This window comes from Grammomys surdaster, unplaced genomic scaffold, assembly GCF_004785775.1.
Source record: "Grammomys surdaster isolate TR1022 unplaced genomic scaffold, NIH_TR_1.0 125537, whole genome shotgun sequence".
Lineage (NCBI taxonomy): Eukaryota > Metazoa > Chordata > Mammalia > Rodentia > Muridae > Grammomys > Grammomys surdaster.
Window position 1 is genome coordinate 14,477 of NW_021620388.1, and position 7,824 is coordinate 22,300.

General features: G+C 43.6%; 1 long non-coding RNA gene across 1 annotated transcript; it reads right to left on the reverse strand.

Moving 5' to 3' along the window:
* Positions 1-1,263: 1,263 nt before the first annotated feature.
* Positions 1,264-7,713, reverse strand: LOC114638158. The gene is made up of 3 exons (XR_003713834.1): positions 7,619-7,713; positions 5,792-5,874; positions 1,264-1,496 (listed from the first exon to the last, which is right to left on the reverse strand). It is a non-coding gene; the product is annotated as an uncharacterized LOC114638158 (long non-coding RNA).
* Between the last annotated feature and the right edge of the window lie 111 nt (positions 7,714-7,824).

Here is a 7,824-nt window from a genome sequence, read left to right on the forward strand (position 1 = left end):
TCTCTCTCTCTTTCGAGAGAAAGTCTCATGTATTCCAGGTTAAGAGGATGATCTTCAATTTCTGACCCTCGTACCCTCACCTCCCAAATGATGGGATGACAGTCCACATGACAATATCTGATTCTCACATGCTATCAAGTTCTCGAACACTGAGCCAAAGGGTTTATAACCCACCTGTGCCTTTGACCTTAAATGAGCTATAAGTGGATTTTTCTTATGTTGGATGTTTAAATAATTATTCTCTTGTAGATTTTGACCTAGAAGAAAAAGTTCCCCATCACACATTCTCTTTTGTGTGTAAGGGAAGACAATAAGGTCTAAATGGCTATGTGTAGACAAATCAAAATTTCTCTCCGTTAGCTAACTCAGAACCTGTAAGATGCTTCTTTCCTATGCACCCTCACCTGTGCCCCAGACAGCTACTCCAACTCTGCTTCCCATGACTCAGAACCTATCTTTTCAGCTCTCCACTAGTCTACCTTCTGTGTACCTCACCAGAGACCTCTGTCTCTAACTCCCACAGCTTTTCCAGGCCCTGTGGGGAGGCTGTGATTGGAATATACTGTATGAGAGATGAATAAATGAATTTAAAAGAAAAAGAAAATAAAAACAACAACCCCTACCCAAAAACCAGGCCTGTATTCTCTGAACCCAGCGGCCTTGGACACTCGTGCACTCCCGTCTGTTCCCCATGGAACAGATGCTTGGGCTGACAGCTGACCCTTCTTCACCTATTGTCTACCATGTCCCTGTGTTCATCTCTGTAGCTTACTGCTCACCACACCTTACCTACCATGCCCTTCATCTTCTTCCCGGGCAAAGCTTTGCTACTAAGCCTCTGGAGCCTTGGCTCACCACTGTTTCTGCCTCTTAGCTGTCTACCCTGAAGGGCTATGGGGTGAGAGAGTAGGGAAGGCAGGTCTGATCACCTTACAAGGCTGTCTGAAGCACAAGAAAAACTGTCCTTGAAATATTGTGAGAAGTTCTAAGGGTGGAGAGATGAAAGCTTTGCTAAACCGGCAAAGTGACCTCAATGATCACACAGCATCCCAGTAAATGGCAAAGAACACTCTTGTAATGAGCCTCAGGCACTGCACATCCATCATGGTGGCCTGGGACTAGCCAGAGGGTGCACCACAGAGGCCAGGACTTGAAAAGCAGCCCTTCTTCACTGTCTTGAAAAACTCTTGTAATAAAAATACACACAGCAGCAGAGAGGGGCGAAGTGGTGGACTGAGATGTGTAGAGAACAGTGGACTGATGTATCAGAGCTTCCACTATGTCCTTTATTTCTGCAAAAAATGCTGTGAGATACAAAATGGGAAATGCAGACTGTGGAAGGAACAAAGCCTGCAACACTGAATGCAGGGGCTCTTCCCCCTACTCCCCAGGGACCAGAATAGAGAGGTCAAAAACCAGTGGGGCTGGGGGAGGCGTGTACACTGGAGGTGAGTTGTTCTCACAGCTCTGCAGTCTCTGGGTGTCCCGTTAAGGACCTGGCAAACATAAAAGGATCTAGGGTTATTAAAGGTCAGAGACAAGAAGTCCTTTCCCAGCCATGACCAGCTGATGCTGTTTAAGCCGGCATCCCTCAGTGGTAGAGGTGGCTGCAGCAACTCCCTAGGCAGCAACCACCCAGCATCCTGCCTGTTTTAGCTCCAGCAGACATCTTCAGCTGCAGCACTCTCCTTCCTGGTATTTTTACCTCCTCAAATCTTGTGGCTAACCTTTAAATAAGGTGACTCTTTTTCAGTTTTGAAGCCATGATGGCTAACATCCAAAAGATGATCAACTGTAATCAACTGACACAAGCAGGAGGTCCCCAAAGCAATGTCGACTACCATCTGTCCACAGTGAATTAGTGCAGCAGAGGAGAAAAAGAAAAGGTCATGTGACAAAACAATTCACAAGAGATTTGGTAGAGAAAGGTTTGGTTCAGAATAGGCTTGTTAAAAATGAAGGTCAGAAAGGCATAGGCATCTGGCTATCTTCTTCCAACTGAGGAGAGACAGTGAACACAGATTCTACCGAAAGCTGGCTGCAGGGCAGTATGGGTAAGGGATGGATTTAACAAACTAGAGTCTCAAAGTCTGGAGTGTGATTAAATGCTGATGAGCAGAGACAGATAGAACAAAGCTGACAGAACAGTCAGTCAATAGATCAAGGTCTCCTAAGAAGGGAAAGAGTTGGTAGACAAAGACCCAGGTAGAAACAGCAAGCAGCACTGGAGGTGCCAAGGGGGTTGGGGGTGGGGACACAGATGCAGATATGCTGGAGGCCTGGTGATAGAAAGTTCAAGAATTCCATCAACTATTCTCTCTATGAAGCTCTCTTGGCTAAGAATGAGAACAATGGGGTTAGGGACGTGTTTAAGAAGACCCTGCTGTGATAAATAGGAAAGGCCAATCAGGATAGGAGAAGGGCTCTGACTAGCAGTTGGCAACCAGCCAGGGGTGGAACTGTTGTTTGTCCAGTCTGTTCAAAGACCAGGTGGAAGACAGAGAGGAGCAAATGTGCTTAGCCACATGAGATGAATAAATCCGTGGATGGCTCAGGGTCAGAGAACATAAAGATAAAAGATGGGATGGTATTCCAAGAGGAAAGATACTGATCAGGAACGCCAGGTGAAATTACCACAGGTACCAGAGTTACTGACTAGAAACAAAAAGCTTGGGGAAGATTTGGGGTAAGATACACTTCCTGGGTGGACATCTTCTAGGTTAATGATTCTCATTGAGAGATTCTGGTTGTCAAAATGTGTGGTTTAGGTGCTTTCAGGGAGTAATAGATAGGCAAAGGACAATGCTAAATGTCCTGTGATATACAAAACAGCTCCCCCTACCTTCTTCAAACAAAGACTTATCTGATTTAAAAGTCAGCAGTGCCAAGGCTCAGAAACCCATACAGGTCAAAGGTTGCCACAAAAGGTTGCTCAATGGGAAAAGTTAATTTTTACTGCACCCGGGATGGTACTGTTTTTACGGTGGGGTGGTAACATGTTCTGACCAGGAAAAACACTGAAATTCAGAGAAAGTTGCAACTTTCTGAGATGTAAGAGAGCAGCTAGCTGCGAAGTAACATGGAGAATGGACACAGGCAGTGGTCACATGTGTAGCATAAAGTAAGGGCAGACAGTGAAAGGGATGGTGCTGCAACTGGACTGCAAAGAAGGCCCCTAAATTTGCCAACATCGTACTCTTTAAAAAAGCTTACAACACAAAGGCTAAGCAGCTGTCTCGTTTTAGCTTCAGTAACAGTTACGGGCCCGTAAGATTGCAGACCTCAGCAGGGAGTGGGACCCTGTGGTATCAGGATCACTCAGGGACTTACTAAAATAAAGATGTAGGTGGGAGTAAACTTTGGATCTTTATAAAAATCTCTTACTGATCTGATAGGGAGTCAGGTTGAAAAAGCTCTGGGTTAAACTAGAGATGAGGGAAGGAGGAGAGAGGATAGGGGAGAGAGAGAGAGGGAGAAAGAGGAGGAGAAAGACAGAAAGAGAGGGGGGACAGAGACAGAAACACATCTACACAGAGACAGATACACACAGAGAAAGACACATACGAGACAGAGACAGAGACAGAGAGAGAGAGAGAGAGAGCGCGAGCGAGAGCGCTCAGAATGAACCTGGAAAAGTCAAGGCTTTAAGGATGGCAAGAATGAGAGCCAGCAGCTCAGAGGCATCTGTTTTCAGGTCTGACTCCCTTGAGGAAGACACTTTCATTTTAGTAATAACCATGAATGACTCTTTTTTTTTTCTTTCCTATTTTAGGTACCAGCTAGATCTGGAGGTTCCTGGGCAGGGATAGGAAGACAAGCAATGCCTTACCTCTCAGTTTCCTGATCAAAAGCAGGCAAATTGCTGACTGATTTCTAATGCAACCCACAGATCCTTTTCCTGACTTGCTTCGTAAATGTATTTTCTTGGGCCTTACACACTTAGATTTTAAATAACTGAATGAAGAAAAATGATCAGAAAGATCTTCCTTTATATAACCTAGAGTTAAAATGCTTACTCCAGAATCTTGGATTTCTATTTCTGTATACAGGAATCTTCTAGAGATCCAGTATTTAAAAAAAAAAAAAACCACGAAGTATTTTGTATGTATTTCCTAAGGCACAAAATGTTACTTTCTGAGCAAGTAAAAGAGGACTGTTAGCTTCATGGAGACACAACTGCCTACAAATATTTTATCTAGTCACAAGTCCACAAGGCAGAACCATGTAAGTATCCTTTCATGTGATAAGAGAAGAAAGTAAATCTTTGGTTAGGCTTCTTAGTAGGTGATTTTACACTCTACGCTCAGAACGTTGCATCTTGGTGTTTCATATTCCCTGGCTTTGGACAGAACCATGGTAGAGATCATTATGCTTATGGAGGGAATGTGCATAGCCCAGTCTGATGGTGAGTCTGTGATCTTAGCTACATGGGAAGCTGAAGCATGAGCTTGGCAGGTTCAAGCAGTCTGGCCTACAGTGAGTTCATGGTCAGCCTGGGCAATGTAATGAAATTCTGTCTTTTTTTTTCTTCCCCAAGACAGGGTTTCTCTGTATAGCCCTGGCTGTCCTGGAACTCACTCTGTAGACCAGGCCTGCCTTGAACTCAGAAATCCCCCTGCCTCTGCCTCCCAAGTGCTGGGAATAAAGGCGTGCACCACCACTGCCCTGCTGAGATCCTGTCTTAAAGTAAAAAGAATGCTGGAGACATACCTCAAAAGAGAGGAAAGAAGAGAGAGAAAAGGAGGAGGGAGGGAGAGGAGGAGTGAGCTAGCTAGCTAGATATTATGCAAGGAATGATAACATTAAAGAGAGTCCCTTTTGCTGGCTCTGCCATATTTGAACTTATACACCTGAAATCTACTGCTGGCTTCACTGTCCTTCACTGGACAATTCTGCTACGGTTTGGATAAAGTCTGAGTGTTGCTCCCAGAGTCCACTGTGGTGGAACTTTGGTCATCAGGGTGATACTGTTGTAGTTTGCAGAACTTCAGGGGAATGGGACCTACAGAGGTCCTGAGGGTACTGGTGGTGTGAGGTATTTCCCACGGAACTCTTCAGGTGGTTCTCATGAGGTTCATACAAAAGCAGCATGTATGCTGTTATGTATCATCCTCACCAGAGGGAAAACCAACAGGACGTTACACTGAGAACTTCCAAGACTACAAAACAAACTTTTCTTCAGTAGCCATGTCAGATACTTTGCCACAGTATGAAAAAAGTAGCCAATATAAATAAAGAGGAAACAAACACTCTGGATTGTTGTGGGAATCAGAAAAGATAGTAAATGCAATCTGTACAGTGTTGTGTAGTGTCTCCGAGCAGCTGTAAAGCAAATGGCAGTCCTTCTATTCTGCATAACTTGGGTCCCTAGCATTGTGGAACCCAGAGCAAGTGGAGGATGATTCATGAAAGGGCTTTGTAATGAACTCTGAAAGAAATAGAAAATGGTGTTTGTTTGTTTTGGGTCTTTTTTTTGGCTATACTAGGGATGAAACCCACAACTGGAACATGCTGGGCCATTGCTCACCACTGAGCTACAGCCTAGCCCAGGAGGGTTACTGAATACAGACTCTTAGGTTATGGTGTGCCTGGATGTTGCCATGCTTTCTTATACAAACAATTCTTGAGAGGGACTCTGGTCAGAGTTGACCAAGACCTCCCTTTATCAGCATTTGGTCCTTAGCCTGTTAGCAGAGCTATTGGTCAGGTGGCCTTTTCAGGAGCAAGTAGATACCCACTCTGGAAAAGAGACATCAACACCATTCCTTTCAAACAAAGAAAGCTGACATACTTGCAGGGGAGAACCCGAACAACATCATTCTGTTTATAGCTCTCTATGCAGACTGCACAGTGATCGAAGTCTGGGTCTGTTTCCTGAAACAAAAGCACAAGAGCTGAGGAGTATGTACATACAAGAGCCACAGACAACCCAGCTAAGAACACTTCTACCGTGAGCAGGCAGCTATAAAGGGAAAGGAACTAAAAAGAACAAGTTTTCATTTGCTTAAGTGTGTTGACCCAAATTACCTATGAGTCAATCATATAATTCTATTTATGATATGTCTTACAAGAGGCCAGAGCTCTCATTTCTCCACAGTTCACAATGGATCGCCGTGGATTATCATGTGTGTACCCCATTTCCACGATAACTACCTACTGTCAATAGGTTTCACTGTTACAATCTAAAAAACTCGAGGTCCCCATCAATCATGTAGCCGATCAATTCCTAGAGCTCTTACAAATGATGTGGAGTGTTCAGTAGACTCCTCCTAGGTTACAGTCCTAACTCAGGTATAAGAGTTGCACTCTGGCCACAGACATGGGGCACTTAGTAGTTTAACTTAACAATGAGTATTTATCAAGAATCAGGAAAGGCCAGCCAGTTGTTTGGTCACCTCGTTAATAAATTTCCTTCATTCTCTGGCCTGAGCAGGGTTCCACTAGAATTGTCTTAAAACAAAGTATGGTAATAACCAAAGCCATGGCCATATAACCATATGGAAGGTCAAATTTCACAGATGAAAGGGTACAAAAAGTGTATTAGCTTTTATAATCACAGAAAGATTATTTGGTATTGGGGAGGGGTAGAGACTGATGTGGTAGGCTGTCCTAAATCCAGGGAATTTCTAATTAATAGCAGCTGGCCAAGTCAAGAAAGCATTTTTACCAGGGACTGGGCTAGGGTTAAATGCAGCTGTCTTGGTGCAGCCTCTATTTTCTGCAAGTGCCTTTCTCTTTCCTAGTGTGCAGTGACACCCAGTGAGAATGTTTCTACCTTAGGAGCTGTTTGAAGACAACAGGCTCCAGTATTCAAAGACATGGGAATAAAAATAGTAAAAGAAAGAATGTGTTAAATCAAAGAAAATAGAGAATCACACAAAATCCTCCTACCAGAGCGCTCTGCTAAAATGTTAGCACTGGGTGTGGGATGGCAATGGTCTTGTTTTTTTTTTTTCCTTTAGAGCTTTCTTTCTTTTATTTTTTCCAGACAGGGTTTCTCTGTGTAGCCCTGACTGTCCTGATCTCACTCTGTAGACCAGGCTGGCCTCGAACTCAGAAATCTGCCTGCCTCTGCCTCCCAATTGCTGGGATTGAAGGCGTGCGCCACCACTGCCCGGCTATTTTTTAAATTCTCGACAAGTTTGAATATACTGAATGTAGAAACTAACACTAATGTGCTATTTGGCATTTGAGTTCTGACAGAGACTTTGATGAAAGGTTTCAGCTGTTATTTGTTATCATCCTTTGACTTGCTCCTCTTATGCTTTAGGTCCAACACGGACAAAATGTTCTTTCTAATCCGTGTTAACTGAGACACCATAGAAATAAAGGTCTTAAAGTCTTCACTTAGCTGGGAAGAAACAAAACCTAAAACAGATGTGGCAGTCTTAAGAAACAGAAGACAATGTACCTGTGTTGGCTATTTTATGTGCAACTGGTCTCATTAGGACTCCTGGAAGATGTGTGCTAGGCTCTAACAGTAGAAAACTACAGAGGAGCAGCTGGTGCTAACTGTGAGCTCCTGAAGCCCAGGAAAACTGAGAGACCAGCCGAAGGCTTTCCAGATGGGCAAAGCGTGAGTGAGATTTCCGAGAGAAAAGTAATTTCGTTACTGTACCTTATCGCCCTTTTTCACCGTTCTAGTTGTCAATTTACTGATGGCTTTCTTGGCTGCGTCTCCAAGACGACGCTAAGAAAATGAAAAATAAAAAGACATTAAATGGAAGATACTTATTTTAGTATGTAATGCTCAAGTGAGCCCATGATCTTTACTTTAAATAATTAAAGGTATGATGTCTATTATTTTAGACCACTTCTGCCATA